Source organism: Cornus florida, unplaced genomic scaffold (assembly GCF_030987335.1).
Source record: "Cornus florida cultivar Cherokee Brave unplaced genomic scaffold, ASM3098733v1 CherokeeBrave_3.0.0_Hap2_Chr07, whole genome shotgun sequence".
NCBI classification, from domain to species: domain Eukaryota; kingdom Viridiplantae; phylum Streptophyta; class Magnoliopsida; order Cornales; family Cornaceae; genus Cornus; species Cornus florida.
Genome location: NW_026775577.1, coordinates 60,102,728 through 60,130,585, shown reverse-complemented (window position 1 = coordinate 60,130,585; position 27,858 = coordinate 60,102,728). Strand labels below are relative to the sequence as shown.

The following is a 27,858-nucleotide window of genomic DNA, read 5'->3' as shown; positions in this document are numbered from 1 at the left end:
GAGGACCGAGTCATTTTCACAATTTTCGTTTTTTGACACTATTCACTTCTTTGTCCTTATTCCTATTTTGTCCTTTTCCCTATTTTGTCTTTTTCCCCTTTGTCACTTTGTTGGAAAAACCTCACTTCTTGTGCTCGGAGTTGGTTTTTGACTTCACGTATCTTTATCGTGAGTGGTTTCCACGAAATACGTATCTTTACTTTTGCAGTAAAAGTACTCTGGTTGCTCCTGGTGTCTATAGGGGCATGGATGCATAATTCTTTGAAATTAATTTCTTTTCTTGGGGTGTTTTTCGTAAATATCTTTTGAAGATATTTATTTCAGGGGTATTTCTTTTGGAAGATATTTTCATTCTGGGGCAGTTTTGTAGTTAACTCTTTTTGTGGGGGCCATTGTGCAATTAATGAAAGTTGTTGCAAATTATCTTGTTTTGAGCCTGGATCCTCATACGGGATTCATTTTCACTTTTCGTCGAGTCGTAAACTCTTACAAGTCCCTTCTAGTCGATGTTTTCCAGTTTCAAGGTTTCTGGCCCAAGTTTGCGCCAAACTTGTTTTGGGCATAACTTTCTGTTCAGGACTTGGTTATTGATGCCATTTCTTCTGTTATTCTTATTTTTTCATTTTGAATCTTTTTTGTTCATAGAGTTTCATCATTTGAGCACGTCTGCTCAAATTTCACTTTTCCAGACCCGGCGGGGCCCGTTTGGAGCACTTTTTGAGATTTCTATAAAAAGGGGATGAGATATTTTATTTTTTCATCTTCCCCACTCTCTTGCATGACCTGAAGCTTCCATGGCATCCCAAGGGAGGCTGCCACCTTCTCTCTCCTCATTTGAACTTCATTTCTTTGTCAAAACATAGTAGGGCCTTTGCGTTTTGTATTCGTGTTGACTACGCGCTTCTTTCACCCTTATTAGAACCCATTTCTGGCCAAATTTTGAGTTTGATTTTGAAGTCAAGTTGTGATTTTCATGGGTCCTCTTTGGAGTTTATCGTTCATGGCGTTGTCCCCGACAAAACCCCGAAGTATTGTCGGATTCGGAGCCGTTTCGTTTTGATGGCTTTTGAGATTTTCATCTCAAATTGAGGTAGGGGACGTTTTAGGGTTATATTAATGTTTTATTGAGTGTTATATGAGCATATATAACTTGTGAGCATGCCTTGTTCAAGTTATAGAATTTAATTTAATTATTTTCTTTGTTTAAGATTTAATTCTCATGATGCTAGGCAACTTAGAATTAAATTGTGGTATGCTAGAAATTTAGGCCTTGGTATGGTGGTTGATATATATTAAATTGGGATTATTTGAATAAGAATTGTAAATTTTATTTAATATTTATCTTTTGTGAAAGTTTAATTCACCTAATTGTATCAAGTATGGAATCAACTTGTAATGTGATATTAAAGTAGGCCTTGGTGAGTTCTTTAACATATATTAAATTGAGAACATTTAGATATGTTTGAAAATCTAGAGAAAATTAATTAATTAGCTTAATTAATTTTATTTTTAAGTGTTGTAGTCACTTAAATTGATTTTGGGTATATTATATGTGAAGACTATGTTATGTTCCTTAACATATATTAATTTGAGTTTATTTAGGATTAATATGAAATCTAGAGACTTTTCATGTTAGGCTGAAAATCTCTTTTAATGTAGTGAAATTAATTACCTTGTGAGCATATTACTAATTGGATGTAGAATTAGTACTTGGGGCCTCTTAAAATGGTAATTGGACTTAGCATGATATAGAATATCATTGACTTGTAAAGCTTGTTTAAATATATCTTATGTAGGTATATAGCTTGTTAGAATATTACAATTGTTTATCTTGAAGGCTTGTTACTAAAATGAAGCTTATTTAGTACTTGTGGCTTAGGATAGTAATGTGACTCAATTGTTGTAAAATATTCTTGCTTTGTGTTTAATTGCATATTGGAGACTTGACATGTCATATACTATTTAGACTTGAATCATTAAACATAGTTTGTGTGGATTCAACCTTATTTGTGCATGGAAGATGGTTTTATGCATTATTGATTTTGATATAAGTTTGGTCTAACTTATTGATTTTAGTATAAGTTTTGAACTTATTGATTTTGGGAAGCTTGTAAGGACATATTTCACGTGATGGCCAGGGTTTGGCTCTAGTACGGAGACAAGAGTCTTCTAAGTCATAAGTGCGCACTAGGTAGTACCTTGTGGGTCGTAATTACTCGAAATAACTTATGCATATGCGCACTAGGTAGTGCCTTGTGGGTCGTAATTACCCGGAAACATTTGCTTGGTCTAGTGACCACATGTCCTAGTCTTTCTACTTTGATTTCGCATTCAATTTCAAGTTGTTAATCATGGATTACTTGTAGCTTGAGAATTAATACTTGCTTTGGATATTGGAATCTTACTTAGTATACTTGAAACTGTATACTTGTTTTGTGCATTTAGATCTCATATAGTATACTTGAACTTGTATGCTTGCTCTGTGAGTTTAGATTCATTTAGTATGCTTGTATCGTGTATACTTGTTTTAGGTGTATTTCTCTTAGCTTAGTATACTCGTGTCGGTATACTTGATTTATGAGATTTTCATATAAAATACATACTTGTGTAAATATGCTTAGACATTGTATGACTTGTCTTAATGTGGTTTAGTATACTTGGAAATGTATGCTTGTATGTTGTATAACATGTTTAACGTTGTTTAGTATACTTGAGTATGTATACTTCTATGTCGTTGTTCACTTTAAATTGCATGAGTAGCTTAGGATGATCCCTGAGTCTCACTTGATATAGACATTAGGTGGCATGAGCCCCTTTGACATGTTTCACCTTAAGGTGATAGAATTGTAAAATGCTAGGTCGATGCATGCTTATCTCTTACGAGTAGCTTTACGTTACTCACCCACGTAGTGGGGACCTTTTTCAGGTACCGGAATCAGGATTCAGGATTCACATCATGCTTGGATGATTTGTAGACTTGAAGTTCTCATTTCTTATAAATGTTAGCTTGAAATGCCATTTATAGCTTTATATGTCAAAATGTGTCAAAATGTGTAAATTTGTGTGACGACCTTGGATTTTTCAATCCAGTGTGTCCTATGATGACCCGAACTGGATCCAAGATGCGGAAGCAAAAAAAGCAAAATGGCCTCAAGAGATGTACGCCATCCCTAGGTACCACAATAACTCCCTATGAAGTCACAGAATTCAAATGAATAAAGTGCGGAAGTAAGACAAAGACAAGTCCTTAGAGATGTACGTCATCCCTAGGGCACAAGAATGGACTCTCAACGAGTTTTGAGACTACAACAAAACCCTACAAGAAAAGAGCCAGGGGTAAAATGGTCATTTTACCCCAAGAGGAAGGAATTTAACTTTTAACAAGTCAAATTAGATCTAAAACATCCTAAAACATCCGTTGGTAACTTCACATGAAGTACCAAGGCCAAAGGAAATGAAATCCCAGATGAACCCAATCCCGGTTCAAAGCAAATCCGACACCCTCTCACTAAAACAAGGATATCTTAAGCTAGGAGAAGTTCTAAAACTAAAACTAGTACCATTGGAAAGAAAATGAAAAATTAATGAAGTTAGACTCAAGAATCACTAGATTCGGAGTCCGGACAGAAAAGATATCAAGCTCTGAAATGGAAGGAAGGGAAACCTTATCCCGGTTAGAACCAAATTCTGACACTACCTTACTAAAACTTGAATATCTGGATATATAAGAAGAATATGAAGCTCTAATTGGAACCATTAGAAAGCTCATTTCGACGTGGTCAATTTAGACTCAAGAACGGACCAATTCGGAGTTAAAACGAGTGAGATATGGCCCGTTGAAAAAAAAATGTCTAGAGCAGGAACAGTGTTCGCGGGCGCCCGCCAAAGACCCGCGGGGGCCCGCCAAACACGGCAAATTCTCACAGGCACCTGCCAGAACACTGCGGGGGACCACCAAATGAGGCAGAGGGGTGGTTTGGAACCTCAAAAATTGCAGGAATAGTGTTTTTAGCAGCGAAGTGAACTTGGAGTGCGGTTTATGATGTCAAGACGACATTTTTCGGAAAAACACGAAAAGGAAACTCCCCCTAAAATTGCATTTTATATGTGATGGCATTGAGAACGGATTTTATTTGTCAAGGTAAAATCCCCAAAATGCCCTTGCATCATATTTGTAATTAAAATGCTAAAAAGTGTCCAAAGGAAGTGCATTTCATAAAATGGTGTGAATTGTGCCTAAGTGAGCATGCACACAAACGTATTATATCTATTTAGACATGCGCCAATGGTTCACGGCCTCCGTAAACACTCAATGCAAAAAGTGACCCTCCAAACCTCCATTTCACAAGAATTTGTCTAAAAACATAAAATGTGGAGACTAAGAGCATATGCAAAATTTGGAAAGGTGTTTGGCCCTTGGCCACACCTCAAATAAAGTAAATAGACCTCAAATGAAAACTCATAACCTAAAAATACCTCCCAATGCAAAAATGATACCTAAAAACCTTAGGTTTCTCAATTGTCCCCTTTAAAAGCAATTTTTCATGAAAAATGCATAAAGGTGAATCTAAATATAAATTGGCTCTTGGCTACTTATTACACATTCAAAATAAGTATCAAAAGGTGCACTTAAGTGCACATTACATGACTTGAACAATAAACACAAGTGTTCGACATCGTAAGCAAAATGGAACAAGATATGCTAACATGTGCATATTTTAACATAGCAAAAAAATACTCCAAGAACTCTAGTAAGTCTAAGAATGTTGTGCATCCCACACAAAGGCTTCTTTACTTGCAAAACACCCATTAACTTAGGGGTGAGTAAACAAGTTTACTCGTAGGGAATGCATAGGTTTATCTTTGTACCAAGTTACAATCCAATACCATTTAATTCATGCTATCAAGTGACAATAGAACTTTCAACATAACACAATGAGATGTAATTTCACAAAGTTAACAACTTGGAATTTAAATGCGAACTCAAACCAAAGTGGAAACTTGGACATCATGCCGGATCAAACCGACAATGTGGTTACTTTAGGGTTACTAGCCCATGGGTAACCACCCTATGTACGCACTAGACTATATAGAGGGACAATCCCCCGTACTAGAACCAAGTCCTAGCCGTAGCCAAACAACGACATCCCCAAGTTTCCAAAATCAACAAATTGTGCAACAACGTATATATATCAACATGTATATACAAGATATCAACTATTTACCAAGTACAATCCAATTTTGGAAACTTATACAATACATGCTCAAAGTCAACAGCTACTATGGCATGAAAGATGTCTAATACAAAGTGTGCAATTCCTTACACATAGCAACAAAATATTCAATAAGGAAAAACATATTCTCATGAATATAGAAGTAACAACAATGTTATCCAATGCTCAAAAGTAATCAAGTGAACATACACCAAATCCAAATCCATGATTTGAATATAAAAACAACTTCCAAAATGCAATTAAATCCATGGAGTAATAAAGTAGAATTTAATTAAACATAAATAGTTAAATTCTCTAAATTCCAAGTTAACCCCAAATTACCTCAATTTAATATATATTTAAGGACATGTCATGGTCATCACATATATAACATCAAATGACAAGTTAAGTGATTAAAACACTTAAAACAAAATTAATCAAACTAATTAATTATTTCCCTCTAGATTTTTAAACAATTCCAAATGCCCTCAATTTAATCTATGTTAGAGAACATGCCAAGGCCTATCCAAATATCACATTACATCATGATTTCATGGTTGCTATCACCATGTGAATTAAACTTTCACAAAAGATAAATATTAAATAAATTTTGCAATTCTTATCCAAATGCCTCAAATTTAATATATGTTGTAGTACATGTCATGGTTATTATATAAATCACTTCAAAACTTGATTTAAGTTATAGGAGCATATAAATAAAAATTAATTAAATTAATTCATAATCCCTCTAGATTTTTAAAGCAACTCTAAATGACCTCAAATTAACATAAGTTATGAATCAAGCCATGGTCATGTTATTTATCAAGTCTAAAGTGAATTACATATAAGTTACAATTAATCATTTATTCCTCATTTTAATACAAGACAAACATATAACTTAGATATCACTATAGGAACAAATAAAATCACTTGGAAGATAAATGATAACACCCCCTACCTCACTAGAGAAGTGTCTCTCTAGAATCCAAGGCAAATCAACACAAAATGGCAAACCCTTCAAGGGTTATGTAGAGGAGGATGAGGGGAACAAAAAGTGTCCCAAGCTTCATAGTCTATGGTGAGTGGAAGGCCATCAAAAATCAAGGTCAAGGCCAAAGGTTTCAAGCTCCATCCATGGAGGCTAGGGTTTTTGGTGAGGAAGGAATGAAATAAAAAGTGAAAATGTGTGAGAGGAGGAAATAGAAATCCTCCACTCACTATGTGCTCTTACACCATGGTCAACACACACTAGTTTGGTCAATTGCTCAAAAACCCTTCTTTAAAACCATAATCCCAAAGTGGTCCAAAAGTAATTTGCAAGATTAAATTGTGAGCCTACACTTGTCACGAATCCAAGGTTCCATCCTAGGCTTAATCTCAAACCTACACTTGTTAACCATCCAAGCCAACAAGTGCATGAATCCTAGGCCAACAAGTGGTTAAATCTCCACCCTCCACATGTCCTCATCTAAGGCCTCAAAGTGTTTCCACACACATGTCAACAAGTGGACCAATGAGAGTGTGACACTTGTCATATGTTTCAAAAATTGCAAAAAGGTCCTTTTTGAAAATATCTTCCAAATTAAATTACAAAATAGTCCCTAAGAAGAAAAATAATTACTTTACAGTAATTACACAAAAACCCCAAAATTTTAGAAAATTACAAGAAGGTTATGCGCTTATACACTTTACAAGAAAAGTAAACACTTAGCATGCTTTTTTACAAAAGTGAAAATACACATAGCATGGAATTTAAATATCGTGGATGCATGCAAAACCAGAATCAAATCCAAACACGAAAAGTAGGGTTATGCCAACAAAGTGATAACGGAGAAAAAGACGAAAGGTGAATAGTGCCACAAAAGTGAAAATGTAAAAATGACTCGGTCCTCAAAGGCAGTCATCAATCCACGGAAAAGAGTCTCAGAAACCATCCCCGAGCACTCAAGGTGACACTAAGTGACGAGAAACCGAACTCAGAAAGGGAAAGGTCAACGGAAAAAAAAAAATATCCGTGAAAATCTGAGAAAAGGAAAGGAAAGAAAATGACTGGGTCATTACAACCTTCCCACCTAAAAAGGGATTTCATCCCCGAAATCCTGCCCCAACAAAATAAAAGGCAGAACCAGGATAACTACGGAGTACATTTCTGAGTATCCCACTCAACATGCTACAAAAGCAATCCCAGAATTGGAAGACAAAGTAAAAACCAATGTCATTCGCACCTACGTGCGCACGACAAGACAACCTCTCAAAAGAAAAGTGACCACTCGGCCACACAACAAGTCAAAACTCACATACAGAACTCAAGGACAAACAAAGGAACGGAAGACCACAACCGTAAGCATCCCTCCTGATGAACTATCATACGGATCTGAAAACAATCACTAAAAGAACTCCGAGATAACCACGTATCAAATCAAGGCACCGAACAAAGACGACATGGCAGTACGAATAGCGACCAGGAACCGCCCACGACATATTCAAATGTGTGGTAGCAATGACAATACCTAGTGCCCGCCCACACTTACTCGTCAGTAAGGTAGCATCGACGGTAACTAGCACTCGCCCACAACACACAACTTTATACGGTAGCATGACAGTATAAGGCACTAATTCATAACTTGCCCCCACTAGGTCTACCCATGAAACCTCTCGATACAAATGACATCAATGCCAAAAATGATCAGTACCAAAAGCACCACGAAGGCCAGACATTTTGTGAGAGTTGAGATATGGTCCAAAGACGTCCGGCCGGACCATCCTGGCCAATCCCAAACTCTGACAACAATGCCATAGGTACCGCTACGCTTGAGGCCTTAAATCCTCAATACAACCAAGCTGATAACTCCAATGTTTCAAAATACTAACATAACAACATCAATCAAGAGTCCCAATCCTGAAAAAACAAGTCAAAACATCAAGAAACCAAAATGAATCTCATTACAAGACATTTCACTGAAAGTCCTGCATATCTCCCTGAAACAGATCAACTACAAAACTACACCAAAGTTAAACATCGGATTCACATCCCTATCATGGATAACTAGATCCTCGAAACACAAGTCCACCAAGTGGCACACATATCAAAATTCTAACAACAATCAAAATCACAAAATGAGCCTCTCAAAACCGTACTTGGCAACACCAAGTTAAGTCAAAATTCCTCAATTTCCATCCATAAATAATCACTGGAACTACGATTCCTCAAAACTGTACATAGTCACAACTAAGATGAGACGACTCCACAAACAAGCCATATCTAACAACGATCCTTCAAAACTCCTCCTAAAAGTCAACCACATTAAGATTTCCAAAACTAAAACAAGTCTCCAAAAGGCATACTCAAAATAGCATCGAGCTCACCTCAATAATATAGACACAAGTCCCTGAAAAATGATCTCACACCAATCCACTCACTCTGAGCACCACAACCCGTCAACAACCACAGCAAAACTCCCCAAAGGAAGACACGGAAGAAAGGGAACCACCAGTCCTAAGAAGGACTACACCACGACTCCATCTCTGAAATGAAAGACAACAAGGCCAAAGACTTCACCCCCTACATGGAAGTAAGTCAACCAAAATCAACCAAATACTCACCAAGGACTCAAGACAACAATGGTGATCCCCACGGACCAGCCAACCCTAAGGCTGTGTACAACGCAATGAAGAGAAGAGACTCACTCCTTGTGAAGTCCCTTACTCGAACCAAGAAAAGAGAAGAAACCCTACTCTCCCACAAATGTCAACACGACAAGTACGAAAGGGGAACATAAGGAAGAACTAAACATGAAAGTCATGCAAATAACAAGGAAATGCAACTACCAAGAAGGTAAATCTACTCACATAGATAAAATCAAGGTCACATGCAGCACGTCTCCACGTAAGCACAAAATCATGTCACTAAAGCACAGTAACAACATGGCATCTCTAAGCATATAAATAAGGCATGCTAATGCCACACAACAAGAAAGCAATGTGGACACACTTTCACCTACTCATACATCACAATATTATAATTTATACTACTAACTTGGTAGTAAATGAAACTACAGAAGATAAAAATGATGCAACAATGAACCCTATGGACATCATGTCCTAGAATGTCTAGGTAAAAGGAAAGACCAGTCCTAGCCATTAACTGTCTCCAAAAACCCAATGCGACAATAACCCGTCTCATAGCAAACGTGAGCCCTTACCACAATGGTAAGACTCTCACAATCCAACTTCGAATCTAGAGGTGACACTACAAGTGACACTAACAGTGTAATGCTCTCACTACCCGAAACATCAATCAATCGACTTGACCCCAAAAACATCATCACACAAGGAGAACTCAAAGAAAAGGGCAACTATAGCCATACCAACAATAACCAAATCAATCACTACGACTGATCTCCAAAATAAACATCATCATCATCGTTCAAAAGGACAACGCCTATCACAACAAAACCAACACTGATTCCATCCGAACTGCACTTGTAGCTAGCCAGTACGATAGCATGACAATGCCATGCACCCACCCACAAACGTACCCGCCCACGAAAATCACAATCCCAGAGGAATTATCCCGAACAACAAAGGATCCTAAGAGGTCTATAACCACATCATGGCCCAAAACCAAAAAATCCAGCACTATGGCAATGCCAAATGACTCACGTCACGAGAGCTTAAGCAAAAGGTGTCTCACCACGTACCTCAAAGTCGATCATAGATCAATAACAACCTATACTACCATGAGACCGTGACTTCAATCACCATAAACCTCAACTAGTGCCGCAATGACCAATCCCATGTCATGCCGAATATGCAACACAGTTATGCATATACAATTCTAATCTAGCACACATCACATGTCATACTTTTTATATTAGAATAAAATCATGCTTAAACAAATGGCATACTACATATACCACATAAGCACATAACCATATAAACATGTTATCAGATCAAAACATGTTATCATGAAGCATATAAGCACATAGAGCATGGCAACATAGCATGATATGCACCCAAAACCCGTCGTCCAAGGTATTCAAACCTACGAGCTCTGATACCACCTGTGACGACCCTAGATTTTTCAACCCAGTGTGTCCTATGATGACCCGAACCGGATCCAAAATGCAGAAGCAAAAGAAGCAAAATGGCCTCAAGAGATGTACGCCATCCCTAGGCACCACAATGACTCCCTATGAAGTCACGGAATTCAAATGAATAAAGTGTGGAAGCAAGACAAAGACAAGTCCTTAGAGATGTACATCATCCCTAGGGCATAAGAATGGACTCTCAAAGAGTTTCGAGACTCAACAGAAATAAAATGATGAGAAGGGCATCAAAACCCTACAAGAGAAGAGCCAGGGGTAAAATGGTCATTTTACCTCAAGAGAAAGGAATTTAACTTTCAACAAGTCAAATTAGATCTATAACATCCAAAAACATCCATTGGTAACTTCACATGAAGTACCAAGGCCAAAGGAAGTGAAATCCCAGATGAACCCTATCCCGGTTCAAACCAAATCCGACACCCTCTCACTAAAACAAGGATATCTTGAGCTAGGAGAAAGTTCTGAAACTAAAACTAGTACCATTGGAAATAAAATGAAAAATTAATGAATTTAGACTCAAGAATCACATGATTTGGAGTCCGAACAGAAAAGATATCAAGTTCTGAAGTCGAAGGAAGGGAAACCCTATCCCGGTTCGAACCAAATTCTAATACTACCATACTAAAACTTGAATCTCTTGAGCTACAAGAGGAATCTGAAGCTTTAATTGGTACCATTGGAAAGCTCATTTCGACGTGGTCAATTTAGACTCAAGAACGGACCAATTCGGAGTTAAAACGAGTGAGATATGGCCCGTTGAAAAAAAATGTCTAGAGTAGGAACAGTGTTCGCGGGAGCCCACCAAAGATCCACGGGGGCCCACCAAACAAGGTAGATTCTCGCAAGCACCCACCTAACACTGCGAGGGCCCGCCAAATGAGGCAGAGGGGTGGTCTGGAACTCAAAAATTGCAGGAACAGTGTTTTTAGCAGCAAAGTGAACTTAGAGCGCGGTTTATGAGGTCAAGATGACATTTTTCAGAAAAACACGAAAAGGAAAATCCCCCTAAAATCACATTTTCTATGTGACAGAGTTGAGAATGGAATTTATTTGTCAAGGTAAAATCCCCAAAATGCCCTTGCATCAGATTTGTAATTAAAATGTTGAAAAGTGTCCAACGGAAGTGCATTTCATAAAATGGTGCGAATTGTGCTTAAGTGAGCATGCACGCAAACGTATTATATCTATTTAGACATGCGCCAATGGTTCACGGCCTCCGTAAACACTCAATGCAAAAAGTGACCCTCCAAACCTCCATTTCACAAGAATTTGTCTAAAAAATGTGGAGACTAAGAGCATATGCAAAATTTGGAAAGGTGTTTGGCCCTTGGCCACACCTCAAATAAAGTAAATAGACCTCAAATGAAAACTCATAACCTAAAAATACCTCCCAATGCAAAAATGATACCTAAAAACCTTAGGTTTCTCAATTGTCCCCTTTAAAAGCAATTTTCCATGAAAAATGCATAAAGGTGAATCTATATATAAATTGGCTCTTGGCTACTTATTACACATTCAAAATAAGTATCAAAAGGTGCACTTAAGTGCACATTACATGACCTGAATAATAAACACAAGTGTTTGACATGGTAAGCAAAATGGAATAAGATATGATAACATGTGCATATTCTAACATAGCAAAAAAATACTCCAAGAACTCTAGAAAGTCTAAGAATGCTGTGCATCCCACACTAAGACTTCTTTACCTGCAAAACACCAATTAACTTAGGGGTGAGTAAACAAGTTTACTCGTAGGGAATGCATGGGTTTATCTTTGTACCAAGTTACAATCCAATACCATTTAATTCATGTTATCAAGTGACAATAGAACTTTCAACATAACACAATGAGATGTAATTTCACAAAGTTAACAACTTGTAATTTAAATGCGAACTCAAACAAAAGTGGATACCTGGACGTCACGCTGGATCAAACCGACAATGTGGTTACTTTAGGGTTACTAGCCCATCGGTAACCTCCCTATGTGCGCACTAGACTATATAGAAGGACAATCCCCCGTACTAGAACCAAGTCCTAGCCGTAGCCAAACAACGACATCCCCAAGTTTCCAAAATCAACAAATTGTGCAACAACGTATATATATCAACATGTATATACAAGATATCAACTATTTACCAAGTACAATCCAATTTTGAAAACTTATACAATACATGCTCAAAGTCAACAGCTACTATGGCATGAAAGATGTCTAATACAAAGTGTGCAATTCCTTACACATAGCAACAATATATTCAATAAGGAAAAACATATTCTCATGAATATAGAAGTAACAACTATGTTATCCAATGCTCAAAAGTAATCAAGTGAACATACACCAAATCCAAATTCATGATTTGAATATAAAAACAACTTCCAAAATGCAATTAAATCCATGGAGTAATAAAGTAGAATTTAATTAAACATAAATAGTTAAATTCTCTAAATTCCAAGTTAACCCCAAATTACCTCAATTTAATATATATTTAAGGACATGACAAGGTCATCACATATATAACATCAAATGACAAGTTAAGTGATTAAAACACTTAAAACAAAATTAATCAAACTAATTAATTATTTCCCTCTAGATTTTTAAACAATTCCAAACGCCCTCAATTTAATCTATGTTAGAGAACATTCCAAGACCTATCCAAATATCACATTACATCATGATTTCATGCTTGCTATCACCATGTGAATTAAACTTTCACAAAAGATAAATATTAAATAAATTTTGCAATTCTTATCCAAATACCCGAAATTTAATATATGTTGTAGTACATGTCATTGTTATTATATAAATCACTTCAAAACTTGATTTAAGTCATAGGAGCATATAGATAAAAATTAATTAAATTAATTCATTAATCCCTCTAGATTTTTAAAGCAACTCTAAATGACCTCAAATTAATATAAGTTATGAATCAAGCCATGGTCATGTTATTTATCAAGTCTAAAGTGAATTACATACAAGTTATAATTAATTATTTATTCCTCATTTTAATACAAGACAAACATATAACTTAGATATCACTATAGAACAAATAAAATCACGTGGAAGATAAATGATAGCACCCTCTACCTCACTAGAGAAGTCTCTCTCTAGAATCCAAGGCAAATCAACATAAAATGGCAAACCCTTTAAGGGTTATGTAGAGGAGGATGAGGGGAACAAAAAGTGTCCTAAGCTTCATGGTCTACGGTAAGTGGAAGGCCATCAAAAATCAAAGTCAAGGCCAAAGGTTTCAAGTTCCATCCATGGAGGCTAGGGTTTTTGGTGAGGAATGAATGAAATAAAAAGTGAAAATGTGTGAGTGGAGGAAATAGAAATCCTCCACTCACTATGTGCTCTTACACCATGGTCAACACACACTAGTTTGGTCAATTGCTCAAAAACTCTTCTTTAAAACCATAATCCCAAAGTGGCCCAAAAGTAATTTGCAAGACTAAATTGTGAGCCTACACTTGTCACAAATCCAAGGCTCCATCTTAGGCTTAATCTCAAACCTATACTTGTTAACCATCCAAGCCAACAAGTGCATGAATCCTAGGCCAACAAGTGGTTAAATCTCCACCCTCCACATGTCCTCATCCAAGGCCTCAAAGTGTTTCCACACACATGTCAACAAGTGGACCAATGAGAGTGTGACACTTGTCACATTTTTCAAAAATTGCAAAGGGTCCTTTTTGAAAATATCTTCCAAATTAAATTACAAAATGGTCCCTAAGACGAAAAATAATTACTTTACAGTAAATACACAAAAACTCCAAAAGTTTAGAAAATTACAAAAAGGTTATGCACTTATACCCTTTACAAGAAAAGTAAACACTTAGCATGCTTTTCTACAAAAGTGAAAATACACATAGCATGGAATTTAAATATCGTGGATGCATACAAAACCAAAATCAAATCCAAACACGAAAAGTAGGGTTATGCCAACAAAGTGACAACCGAGAAAAAGACGAAAGGTGAATAGTGCCACAAAAGTGAAAATGTGAAAATGATTCAGTCCTCAAAGGAAGTCATCAATCCACGGAAAAGAGTCTCGGAAACCATCCTCGAGCACTCAAGGTGACACTAAGTGATGAGAAACCAAACTCAGGAAGGAAATGATCAACGGAAAAAAAAAAATATTCGTGAAAATCTGAGAAAAGGAAAGGAAAGAAAATGACCGGGTCATTACAATTTGATTCTATTTTTATAATGTGTACATAAGTACACTCTTTACAACGTATTTTACATGTATGAGATGAGGCCATAGGCCAATGATAACTAATTTGTATCTTATGTAACTTTTAACTTCATGAAATATTATGAAAATATTGAAAAATGCTGAGTCATTGCTTCACTATGCTTGCATCGGGTGTGGGAATTCCATTTTTATTCTTTCATAGGGTCTTATAAATCATTTTTGAAGTGTAGCCAAGGTCCAAACGGTAATTTGAAATCATTTGTTAATTTTTGTTTTCAAATTTTCCTTTTCTTGTTCATTTTCGCCTTTTTGGCCGTTGGGGGGTCAGATTTTGCATCGGGTCTTCTCGAGAGCCGTGGACCATTCCCGCGTACTTAAAAACACTGAATACAGTTGCGTGCACATTCGTTTCAACCTAGAAATTCATTTAGGGCCAAATGTATACTTGGTGCAAAGTTGCATTTTTTTTTAGTTTTTGACCTCTTACTGAGCTAGGGGCATTTTGGGTATTTTACAGTGTTTTTTTTTTAATTCTCTCGTGAGTCACGTAGAAAATTCAATTTTGAGGGGGGTTTCTTCTTTTTATTTTTGCAAAAAAAATCATTTGGGCCTCCAAATTCAGCCTCTGTTCCGGATTTTTGTGAAAAAAAAAAACCACACAGCAGCTTTATAGGTGCCAGCCATGTGTGCACCCAGCGCAAGCGCGGTGCGCATGGGCGTGCGCATGGGGCTATCATGGCCCCTTGTCAGGCCACCGCGACATCAATTCTTCTTTTGGGCTTTTCTCCTTCGCCTGGACTCCGATTCAAGTGAATTTTTTTTTGAACTTGACTAATTTTTTGCTGTCTTTCCAACGGTGTACTCGGTTGCACCCGGTTCTTCCTGAATAATTACCAGTTTACCCTTTTTGCCTTAAGTACTCATTTTTCTTTGTCATGCCATTTTTCTTTTGTCCAGACTCCGAATCATGCAATTCTTGAGTCCATCTTGATTAGTTTTTCATTGTCCTTCTAGCGGTGTGCTCGGTGGCACCCGAATCTATAATTTTCAGAAATGACTATTTTACCCCTGGGGGGTTATTTGTCATATTTTCGATCTTTTGCTTCCGCATTAGTTCTTGTTGAGTTCCACGACCTCATGGAAGGTCACTTTGACTTCTTAGAGTCTTATTTTCTGTTTTCGCTTCCGCATTCGGATCCGTTATCGGATCATCCTTTCGGTTCATCATTAATGTACTGGCCTAAAAACCAGGGCCCTCACAAGCACATTCATCATCGCAGATTAATGCTAAAGTAGGGGGTTGTCAAACCACAAGGATAGCTAGTTTATGGCAAACAGAATTATAAAACTACTTCATCTATTTGATAAAAGAAATGATAAATCGATTGGTTTGTCACTTAACCTACAAATTTAACTTTCAGAAAATAGTAATTAATGTAAAAATGATGGATTGAACTTATAAAGAAAAGGCTAGGAAATTGACTTCACCTTAACCTCATAAACATGTAGAATTTACACTCAACTTGGGGATGGACACTTATATATATATATAATGATGTGTAGGAGTATAAAACTTCCACAACATCGTTAAGAAGATTATACATTCAGGACTAAGCATAACCCATCTTTGGTTAGCATGGCTCATCCACCTAAACTAGATTGTGGTATGAACCATCTTCCCTAGGCATGGCCTATCAAGGTCCTTCAATAATATGTTACAGCACATGAAATCAATTAAGTATCATAGACTATCTTTAGTTGGTATGGACCATCTACCTAACTACATTAATCTATGGGTGTATTATGATCCATCTTTCTTAGGTATAACCTATATAAATGCTTAATTTCATGCCAATATAACCATTCCATAAATTCTTTCTCATTGTCACTATAGGAAATCAAATGTAATACTTGTATTAATATGATTTCTAAGACAAGATAACAAATCAATACAAATATATATTCCTATGATAAACACATGCATTAATTTAATGTAAAGAACCTCAAATCAGTGTAAATACTTCTAATTTATGAAACTAATATATACAGTAAGAATCCCCAAATTGAAATACAAATCAAACCATGGTTACTTGGTCTAGGTTACATCAACTCCGTAGAAAAGGGATTTAGCCTCTCATGAATATGGCTACACCCTCCAGGATTGAAGAAGAGAATAGAATTACCTCTCTCACCATCTTTGCAAGCCTTCTCCAAGAACCCTAAAAATCCCTCTTTCTCTCTCTCTGCGTATCTTTTTCCAAACCAAAAACTGAGATCCCTTCCTTCAGCCTTTTCCCCCTCTTTATCCTCCCCGTGAGTTCAAAATAAAAAATCCTTCATTTAAAATTTGAAATTACATCTCAGGATAGACAAAATCGGATTTAAAGAAAATAGGGGCCTGTGGTCTCGCGTCCGGACGCGAGGCCCTAATGGTATGGCGTCCGGACGCCAAAATGGGCGTCTGGACGCGAGCTCTGGAGAATGGCATCCTGACGCCAGTTCTTACGTCCGGACGCCAGTTCTTACGTCCAGACGCCAAGCATACTACTCTGACATTAACTTCTCTCTTAAGCTCCGGTTACATCCATCGCCTCTTCATGTTATTTATCTTTGACGATCGCTTGAAATGTAGGCCTGATATGACTTATGCTTGAAAACCCTTTAAAACATTAGTCTTATTCCTTTTTGGCAATAAGACCTGCAAAAACACAAAAACATAAAAATGTAGTTAATCTATAAAAACATATCAAATAATGGGCTTAACTAAAGTCTTATTCCTTTTTGACGCTTATCAGGAATGAACAACCTGAAAAGAGAACACTGATAGAAACAGATGAAAAATGGGAAAAGACACTAAAGACAAATAAAAATGAAAAATTAAACACAAGCATTCAACAAACAGTATAAAAAAAAAAGAGGGAATTTTTATTGATAATGAGGTTGACATTTACAGATGATAGTGTAGCACCAAAATGCCAAACCTAACAAGCTAGATCAAAAACAGATTCCCAAATTCTAAAAAAAGAACAGCACATAATATAAAAAGAACCGAGAAACTAAAATAACCACATAACATGCGAAATGCAAAACATAAACAAGAACGGGTCAAGCGGTGCTTGCTAGGGACCAGGAGGGAAACGGGCAAGTAGTGCATTGAGGAGGGATCTAGTTTCAAGCCTTTCTTCTTGAGTAACCCGACGGTCTTCCGCAGCAACACGATTGTCTTCCGCTGCAGAAAAGACCCCAGCTAAGCACCAACCTCAACAACAAAACAACATCCTCCAAAAATTTATTTCTCACACTCCTCAAGATGATGATAAAGGAAAAGAAAGAGAGAAAATGGAGGAGAGCTTATCAAAGAAGGAAAGACCAAGAGGATACTTAATCAATCTTGCATGGGATGAGAATAAAGGGTTAAATGGGGTGGGTATTTAAAGGAACGGAGTGCATGAATGAAGAAGAGGAAGAGGTGGAGGAATAATGAGGTGCTGCATGCATGGGGGATCATGGGGCAAGGTTAAGAAAGTGTGGGAAGGTGAAAAGTGGGAGAGGGAGTGTCTTTTTAAAAGGGGGCTAAACAAGACGAGAGCTCATCGGCCTGGATGAGCGCTCGTATGACGTGGAACGAGCGCTCGTTGGGTGGGACGAGCGCTCGAAAATGAGGCAGTAAGATTTTTTTTGAACTACGAGCGCTCATGGTGTAGGGACGAGCGCTCGCTTGGCTTTGGTTTAGCGGCGAGGATGCAGTGGCTTAGATGGATGAGCGCTCGTTGTTCTGGACGAGCGCTTGAAAATGAGGCAGTGCATTTTTTTGGAATTACGAGCGCTCGTATAATGATGGGACGAGCGCTCGTCCTTGCCTTGGAAGAAAATTAAATCCCATAAAGGTACTGGATTTTCATTTGGGCCAAACAGGGCTATACAGGGGTCCAAAAATTATCCAATTAGAAACTTAAGCTCCTAAGGACCCTAGACACTAGATATAACCCTCGGAATGGGAATCGGAGTGCGTTTACAAAAGCGCAAATTTTGGGGACCAAAATTCCCGTGATTTTTGGATTCTTTGATAAAATGGCTGAAACAACTTTGAAAAATCCCAAAAATGCTACCGAGTCCTTAAAACGACTAAGTAAGCCTAAAGTGACTTTTGGAACGCAAATCAAAATAGTTCCAGAAAAGTCCAACTTTTGGGCGACACTTAGCTAATTTTCAGAAAATTGGCCACGGCACTCATGGAATATGGAAGCTTTGGAATTAAAAGAATTGTTATCGAAGAGTGCTAAATTTAATGTTGATAGCTGGACGAACCATAATTTCACATCAGTCCTCATAAATTGGGTCTGTTAATAGGACTTTCTCCACTTTTCGAGTTGGGACTATGCCATCAACATAAGGTTTGAGCCTTTGGCCATTAACCTTAAAGAGAGATCCATTTGTGGGATAATGAAGTTTAATGGCACCATTAGGAAAGACAGATAAGATAACATATGGACCATTCCACCGTGAACGGAGTTTACCGGGAAAAAGTCGCAACCAAAAATTGAAAAGCAAAACTTTCTGTCCAGGGGCAAAAGACTTATTGACAATGTGTTTGTCATGGAATGCTTTAGTCTTTGCCTTGTAGATTTTGGCACTTTCATACGAATCATTTTGAATTTCCTCAAGCTCATTGAGTTGTAATTTGCGAGTAGAGCCGGCTTGCTTAAGATCAAAGTTGAGCCGTTTTATGGCCCAAAAAGCACGGTGCTCTAACTTAACCGGGAGATGACAAGCTTTGCCAAAGACAAGTCGATATGGTAACATGCCAATGGGCATCTTATATGCTGTCCGGTAGGCCCAAAGCGTCTCATTTAGTCATAACGACCAATCTTTATGGTTCGGTCGAACCATTTTTTCCAGAATTTGCTTGATCTGACGATTAGATACTTCCACTGGACCACTCGTTTGAGGGTGGTAAGGTGTGGCAACCTTGTGAGTGACAGAGTACTTAAGAAGGACGGATCGGAGATAACGGTTATAGAAATGAGAACCTCTGTCACTAATGAGGGCTCTAGACATACCAAATCGGCAGAAGATATTCAATTGAACGAACTTGACCACAACTTTATGATCATTGGTTTTGGTAGCCTTAGCCACAACCCATTTAGACACGTAATCCACTGCTACGAGAATATACTCATAGCCATAAGAGGATGGAAACGGTCCCATAAAATCAATTCCCCACACATCAAAAATTTCTATGATTAAGATGGGGGTCAGGGGCATCATGTCTCTTCTAGACATGGTTCCAAGCTTTTGGCAGCGCTCACAAGACATGCAGAAATTGTAAGCATCCCGAAACAAAAAGGGCCAATAAAATCTACTTTGAAGGACTTTGTTAGGAGTTTTCTTGGCGTTGAAGTGTCCTCCACATGCAAGGGTGTGGCAAAAATTTAGGACACTTGAAAATTCAGTTTCAGGAATACATCGCCGGATGATTTGGTCCGGGCAATACTTGAACAATTCCGAATCTTCCCAAAAGAAATTTTTAACTTGGGAGAAGAACTAGTCTTTCTCTTGTTTGGACCATTTGGACGGAATTTTTCCTATCATAAGGTAGTTGACAATATCCGCAAACCAAGCAAGATTTGTATGAGATATCTGAAACAATTGCTCATCCGGGAAGGAACCACGAATGGTAGCAAATTCAGAAGATTTCTGAATGAGTAGACGAGAGAGATAGTCGGTGACGACATTGTCTGTCCCTTTTTTATCCTAAATTTCAATATCAAACTCTTAGAGTAAGAGTATCCATCGAATTAGCCAGGGTTTGATTTCTTTCTTTGTGAGTAAATGCCTTAAAGCGGCATGGTCCGAAAAGACAATGACCTTGGACCCAAGAAGGTAAGAGCGGAATTTGTCCAAGGCAAACACTACAACTAGCGACTCTTTTTCAGTGGTGGTGTAATTCAATTGAGCATCAGAAAGAGTTTTACTAGCATAATAGATAGCATGTGGTGGCTTGTCCACACGTTGGCCCAAAACCGCACCTAATGCATAATCGGATGCATCACACATGATCTCAAATAGAAGAGACCAGTTAGGTGGTTTCATGATTGGGACTGAAGAGAGAAGAGTACGAAGCTTCTTAAAAGCTTCCAAACATGCTTCATCAAAATTGAAGTGAATATCCTTGGCAAGAAGATTACACAAGGGCCGGGATATTTTGCTTAAATCTTTGATGAAGCGGCGATAAAAGCCAGCATGACCAAGAAAGAAACGGATTTGTCAGACAGAATTTGGAGGAGGAAGGTTAGAGATCAATTCGACTTTTGCTTTGTCGACCTCAATTCCCCTTTTTAAAATAACGTGCCCCAAGACAATGCCTTCTTGGACCATGAAATGACTTTTTTCCCAACTTAAAATCAGATTTGTCTCCTTGCATCTTTGAAGCAAAAGGGATAGATTATGGAGACATAAGTCAAAGAAAGATCCAAAGATGGAAAAATCATCCATTAATACTTTTAAAAACTTTTCAACCATATCAGAAAATATGGACATCATGCATCTTTAGAAAGTTGTCGGTGCATTGCATATACCGAAGGGCATGCGTCTATAGGCAAAAGTTCCAAAGGGACATGTGAATGTGGTCTTCTCTTGATCTTTTGGATTAATTGCCACTTGGTTATAGCCGGAATAACCATCAAGAAAATAGTAGCAGCTTTGGTCGGCTAGCCTCTCTAGGATTTGATCAGTAAATGGGAGTGGAAAATGATCCTTCCTAGTGGTAGAGTTGAGTTTCCGGTAATCAATGCATACACGCCACCCGGTGGTGATGCATTGTGGCACGAGCTCTCCTGCTAAATTTTCAATAATGGTGAGGCCGGATTTCTTGGGAACAACTAGAGTGTGGCTTTCCCACTTACTATCCGAGATAGGGTAGATGATTCCCGCATCTAGTAGCTTGATCACTTCTTTCATGATGAGATCCTTCATCTTTGGATTCAACCGACGCTTCACCTCTCTAGAAGGTTTGGCGTTATCCTCTATATGAATGCGATGCATACAAATAGAGGGGTCGATTCCTTTCAAATTAGCCTCTGCCACTAATAGCTTATTTATGCTCTTGTAGCATCAGTAAAAGGTTGTTTTCTTGGTCCTGTGAAAGGTCCGATGCAATGATGACCGGAAGAGTTTTATTTGCACCAAGAAATACATACTTGAGGTACTGGAGGAGTGCTGGAAAGTTGAGGAAGTGGTTCTCTTGGCACTTTCCAAGAGGGAAAGTCCATGATAGCACCAACTTGGAGTAAAGAATTTACTCCTTGGATGGATTGGTCGATATCAAAGTTTATGAAGTCAAAGTGAGACATGTAAGTTTCAAGAAGATCCTTACTTAGAATGAAGGGGAGAGATTCTTCGACCACTTCATCTAACACATCAATGAGGAAACAATTATCCTCATCAGGAGGACATTAAGTTGCATGGAAGATGTGGAGTTTGAATTGCATATTTCCAAAGGCGATATCCATCACCCCGGTTCAGCAATTTATTGAAGCATTAGCTGTAGTTAAGAAAGGCCTATCGAGGATCACGGGAATATGTTTTTTGGGATCATGGACCGGTTCTGTGTGAAGAACCACAAAGTCTTCCAGGAAGTAGAATTTGTCCACTTTGATAATGACATCTTTAAGAATGCCCTATGGGTGCTTGACCGATCTGTCGGCAAGCTACAAGACCACGATGGTTGGCTTAAGATCTCCCAACCCAAGTTGTAAGTAAAATGAATTAGGAATCAAGTTCACACTCGCTCCTAAGTTAAGGAGGGCCCTTTCTATCTTGTTGTCATTAATGACACACGAGATTATCGGGGCACCCGGATCCCTATACTTTAGAGGAGTGTTGTGCTGAATTATCGCACTCACTTGTTCAGTTAGTCTTACCTTCTTCGGTAAATGACTTTTAGAAGTTCATTTTTTAGTACATAAATCCTTGAGAAATTTTGCGTAGGGGGGAATTTTCTTGATAGCATCTAAGAGAAGTGGGTTGATCTTTACTTGCCTAAAGACCTCTCTCATGTCCTAAATTTTACAGCCTTTGTTCCCAAAATGTGTCAACTTTTGGAGACGTTGAGCAAACAAAGCCTTAGGCTCATAAGAGGTCCCCACATTTAGGGTAACAAGCTTGGAATTTTCATTGCTGGACTCTGGATTTTTAGGAGTGAAATTTGGATTAAATGAGCTGGGATTTGGATTTTTGGGAGGAAGAACTTTTTCATCTTTTCCTCCATCAACCTTAATGTCCAACATTTGACTATTTTGAAGTGTAGTGATTGCCTGAACTTGTTTATGAGTAGGTCCACTCGTAGGAGGGACTTCGTCAATCACATGGATCCCTCTAGGATTCACAAATGGTTGAGCGGGAAGTTTTCCTGTATCCTTTGAAAGAAGTTGGTTCATTGAATTAGCTATTTGCCCCACTTGATTCTCAAGTTTAGCTATTGACTGGCTGTGTGAATGAACCATTTGGAGAGTGGGCTACAATGATGTCAAGAGTTGCTTGTTGGACTCTAACATTTGCTTGTTAAAGGATTCCATCATTTGCTTATTTGCAGCCAGAATCTCATCAGTTGGAAACATTGGAGATGGGGTAGAAACATTTGGATTATAGGGTGGACGGTAACTTGAAGAGGCCTGAAATTGCCGATTTGGAAATTGAGAAGAGGACTGATTTTGATGACCTTGATTTTGAAATGTCGAATTTTATGGGGCTGGTTGCCTCCGCGAAAAATTCGGATGATCTCTCCATCCTGGATTGTAGGTATTGGAGTAGGAATTACTTATAGGCCTATAAAACATGGGATTTGCTTGCTCTTGATTGTTGCTAGAAAATTGCTCCAGTGTGGGGCAATCTTTCGAGAGATGGAATGGGCTAGTGCATGATGAACACACCGCACTTTCTGAATTTTGAGACAAAGAAGGAGAGAGATGTGGTGCCATTAATTGGTAGAGTTTGTTAGCTATGTCATCCACTTGAGAAGATTCTTCCCTCATTGTCTTTGGTTGACATAGATTGGTGTTTTTTGCATTGGTTGATGTTGGAGCCCTACGAGAATTATGTTGCAATGAGTTTTCACTCAAATTCTCGAGTAAGGTCCAAGCTTCATCCTCATTTTTAGACATGAACATTCCTCCACATGATGAGTCAACCATAAGTCTATGTGGTTCGGTTAAACCATCATAGAAAGTTTGCACCAATTACCATTTTGGAATTAGGTGGTATGGACATTTCCTAAAGAGGTCTTAAAGTCTTTCCCAAGTCTCATGGAGTTGTTCCCCATCGATTTGTGAAAAACTAAGAATAGAATGCCTCATTTGATTGGTCTTACTCACCGAATAATATTTTTTTAGGAATTCTTGTTACAATTATGCCCATGTAGTGATGGAATTTGTAACAAGGGAGTTCAACCAATATTTTGCCCTATCCTTTAAGGCAAATAGGAAGAGACGCAAATAGAGTGCATTTTCAGGGCAGCCCCTTATCTTGATGGTAGAGCAGATTTCAAGAAACTCATCAAGATGCTTATAAGGGGTTTTCATTTTCAAAGCCATGAAAGGATGGATGCATTTGAGTTATGCTAGATTTAATCTCATATCGGGCTGCATCGATGTTTGGCATTATTATGCAAGAAGGAGAGGCATAAGTTGTAAGCATGAAATGGTCCCTAAGAGTCATAGGTACCACATTTGGAATTTCAGCCCTATCACGATTGATTTCCTAATCCCTCAAATTTTCTTCATTTCCTGCCATGGTATTAAATTCAAGTTCGATTCCTCTTATATTTTTGGATTCCATAAGGTTTCTTCTAAGAATCCTTTTAAGTAAATTTATGTCAATTGGTTCTTCAAGAGTTGGCAAAGATAATGACCTACGGCCCAACATCAACCGCAAAATTCACACAACAAACACAACACCCCTTCATCATAACATCCATATACAATGTTCCCTTTCTCCTCAATTATCAATAAAACAGAAAATAAATGGCTGCAACAAGGACCGATGCTTTACAAAATAGAAAAGAAGAAATAGCCTCGACAAGGACTTCATAATCAAAGATCTCTAATTTATACACATGCAAAATATTCACAACTTTTGAAACTAGAACTTTGAAAAACTTACTCAGAGTCCTTTAGACTTACAATCTTTTAGTTTTTCCTTAGCTAGCCTTGAGTTCCTAGAATCTCACGAAAATACTTAAACTCATAAATCACCAAAACCAAACTGAAAAATATCCACAAAACACAATATTCACAATCAAACGAAATGTGATCTTTAAACCTCAGTTACAAAACAGTTTGCAATTCCCGGCAACGGCGCCAAAAATTGGTGGTTGATAAGTGTTTACCAATAATAATAAACACATGCAATAGCATAAATCATTGTAAAATAGGGCTATCGTAAGGGTAAGTCGAACCATAGAGATTAATAGTTTATGGCAACCAAGGTTGCAAATTTAATTTGCTTGATGAAAGAGGTGAAAGGTTTGGTTTGTTTGTCATTTAGAACTAAGAATTAAAGCTTGCATAAAATGGAATGAATTTAAGATGAAATGAGCTAGGGAAGTGCATCTACCACCAACCATATAAACATGCTTGCTTGTGATTAACTTGGGGAACAACTTATGTATGTGACCATGATATGTAGTAATACATGATTACTACATTATCTTCAAGAAATACATAAAATCAAGAATTAAGTATAGTCCATCAAAGTTTTACATGCTTGAACTACCTAAACTAGGGTGTAGCTTACGACATGTTCACTAAGCTAAAGACTATCAAAATCCTTAATAAATATGATGAAAGCATATGAAGTTAAAAACCAAGAATAATCTATCAAATGGTGGCCCTAAGCTACGGACTATCAAAATTCCATACAACATGCCATTAAAACCATTTCATAATCTCATCTCCATTCTCACCACGAAGATGTAAGCAATATAATCATGAGAAAATACAATCTAAGGCAAGAAAATAAGTTCAACACAATCATCTATTAAAATTAAGATCCATTACAACTTGTGTACATCTCTAGATTATGAAACTAACAAATACATACTCATTCCCCAAATTAAAACACCACTAGAGCATGCTTACAAAGAAGGGCTTCATCACCTACCTAGAAAGGGAGTTAGTTACCCATGGAAGTAAGGGAGGAAGAGGTTGAAGAGATAAGCCCTTCCATTTTCGCACCCTTAGCAAAATGCAACCCAAAACTCTCAAAAACACAATATATCTCTCTCTATAAATCCCCCAACAACTCATAATGTGTTTTACAATGATCAACCTTTCTTATATAGACAAGATGTCTACCAAACCTCCTCAAAATCGAGGTCCATGTCCCCCAAAAGCATTTAACCAACAACCTAATTAAGGAGGGAATCCAATTAAAATATTCAAAATGCCAGCTAGGTCTGCAGTGCCTGGACTAGCGCTCGTGCAGTGAAGGGACGAGCACTCATAATTAGACTTCTTCTCATTGGTTCGGAGCTGCACAGATGAGCGCTTGTCCATTGAAGGGACGAGCACTCGTAATTACATTTTTTTCTCTCTACCTCGAATTGGAGCTCTTGTAAGAGGGACGAGCACTGGTGTGACATGTTACCCGCGCCGGGTGCTTGTGAATGTCGGATGAGCGCTCATAAGGCTTTGGATGAGCACTCATTCATGCCTTAGAATTTATTTTCTTTTCTCCTGCTCTGAACTTCTTTCACTTCTTTCAATTATTCAAGCTTTTTATCCCCTTTCACCTTGATCTTAGTTTTGGGTCATTGAGTCCATCCTCTTGGAAAATTCCTCTTGGAAATCTTAGGATGTAAAGGCCTGGAATGACTTGACCTTCAAAAAGCCTTTAAAACTTCCATTTTATTTCTTTTTGGGAAACAAACCTGAAAATGCATAGAAACACAAAACTGAAGATAGTTTATATAAAAAGATCAAATAATAGACTTAACTAATGCAAATAAGGGCGCTTGAATATGCAATATTCGGCGCTTATCATGTAATCTATACCACCCTGGTATGGGCGATGCAAGCTGATAAGAGCAAGCTCCACCATGTATTGGAACTCATCACCCACCTCAACTCCTAGAACTGGTCCCAGTATTTTTTTACCAGTGTTAAATTCTTTTCCTTTTTGCTTAATCTCATTTATTGCTTCAAGATCAATCCTTTTGGTCTGCCCCAACTTTGCTTCTTCCTTTCATAATATGTTACAAAATAAGGATTGAATAGGAGTTTATGAGAACAAGAGAAAAAATAATGGCAAGAAAAATAAAATGGCATACACATAAACAAGACAAGGATTTACGTGGTTCAGCTATGCCTACGTCCACGGGGAGAAGACAGAACAATTTTTCACTATGGAAATAAAGAGATATAAGGCAAAGTAGTTCACACCCAAAACTCTCTCACTCACTAATTGATATTACAAACTCACTCAATTGATTTGGGATGATCAAACACCATTAAAGCATAGGCTATTTATGGCCAAAAAAATCATCACACAATATTGCTGGACTTGGTGACCACGCATGGGTTGGCAAAGCTTGCTGATCATATTCTTGGAGTGCAAGCTGATGATGTCATGGGTAATGAAATCACACTTGTTAAGTTAGCAAATTTTAGCCACAAATTTTAACAAATCTTCACCTTGGCAAAAATTTCAATGAGCCACTGTATCTCTGCCAAACAACCTGTCTTCTCCAAAAAAAAATTAATTAAGAATTTTAGTTAAGTTTGAGTCATCCTCAAACTTAACTCTCGAGCTCTTATTCTTCAACCCATGCATGCCTAACGCAACCACAAGCATTCCTCCAGTATTTTTGTCAAACTCTAAACCCTTATCCAAAGTAACCTCGGAAACTCTAAGTTTGACATCTCCTTTAGCAACCTTCTCCAACCGCCCACAAACCACCGACTGGTAATGAAAAGTCATCTTCTCACCCTTGTGGAGAATAGGACGTCCTTGACTTTTCCTCGCATCTCTATTGTAACCAACCACTTGCCTCCCACACATCTTAATGGCACTCGAATGGACTATCTCATTGCCACCAAGATTATTGTAAGTCAATATCACACCTGTCCTCATGGGTCTACCTCCCTATAAGGACTGCTGTAATTTCGGTTACCATCTGAAAACATCTTTCATTCTCCCACCGTGTTGTGTTATTCCCTCACAACCCTTTTGAGAACTAAGATCATAACTCCTCTTTCTAACTCTTCTTTTGCCAAGACCCAAACGTAGATATCTACTAACTGTAGAAGACCCTATAGAAGCTCCACCTGTTACCGTATTCCCTTGGAG

The 27,858-nt window shown here is 37.8% G+C and overlaps 1 pseudogene; it reads right to left on the bottom strand.

The window, feature by feature from the left end:
- The window catches only part of LOC132266256 (histone-lysine N-methyltransferase, H3 lysine-9 specific SUVH5-like), a 43,251-nt pseudogene extending 15,609 nt beyond the window's left edge, over window positions 1-27,642 (bottom strand).
- Window positions 27,643-27,858: the final 216 nt, after the last annotated feature.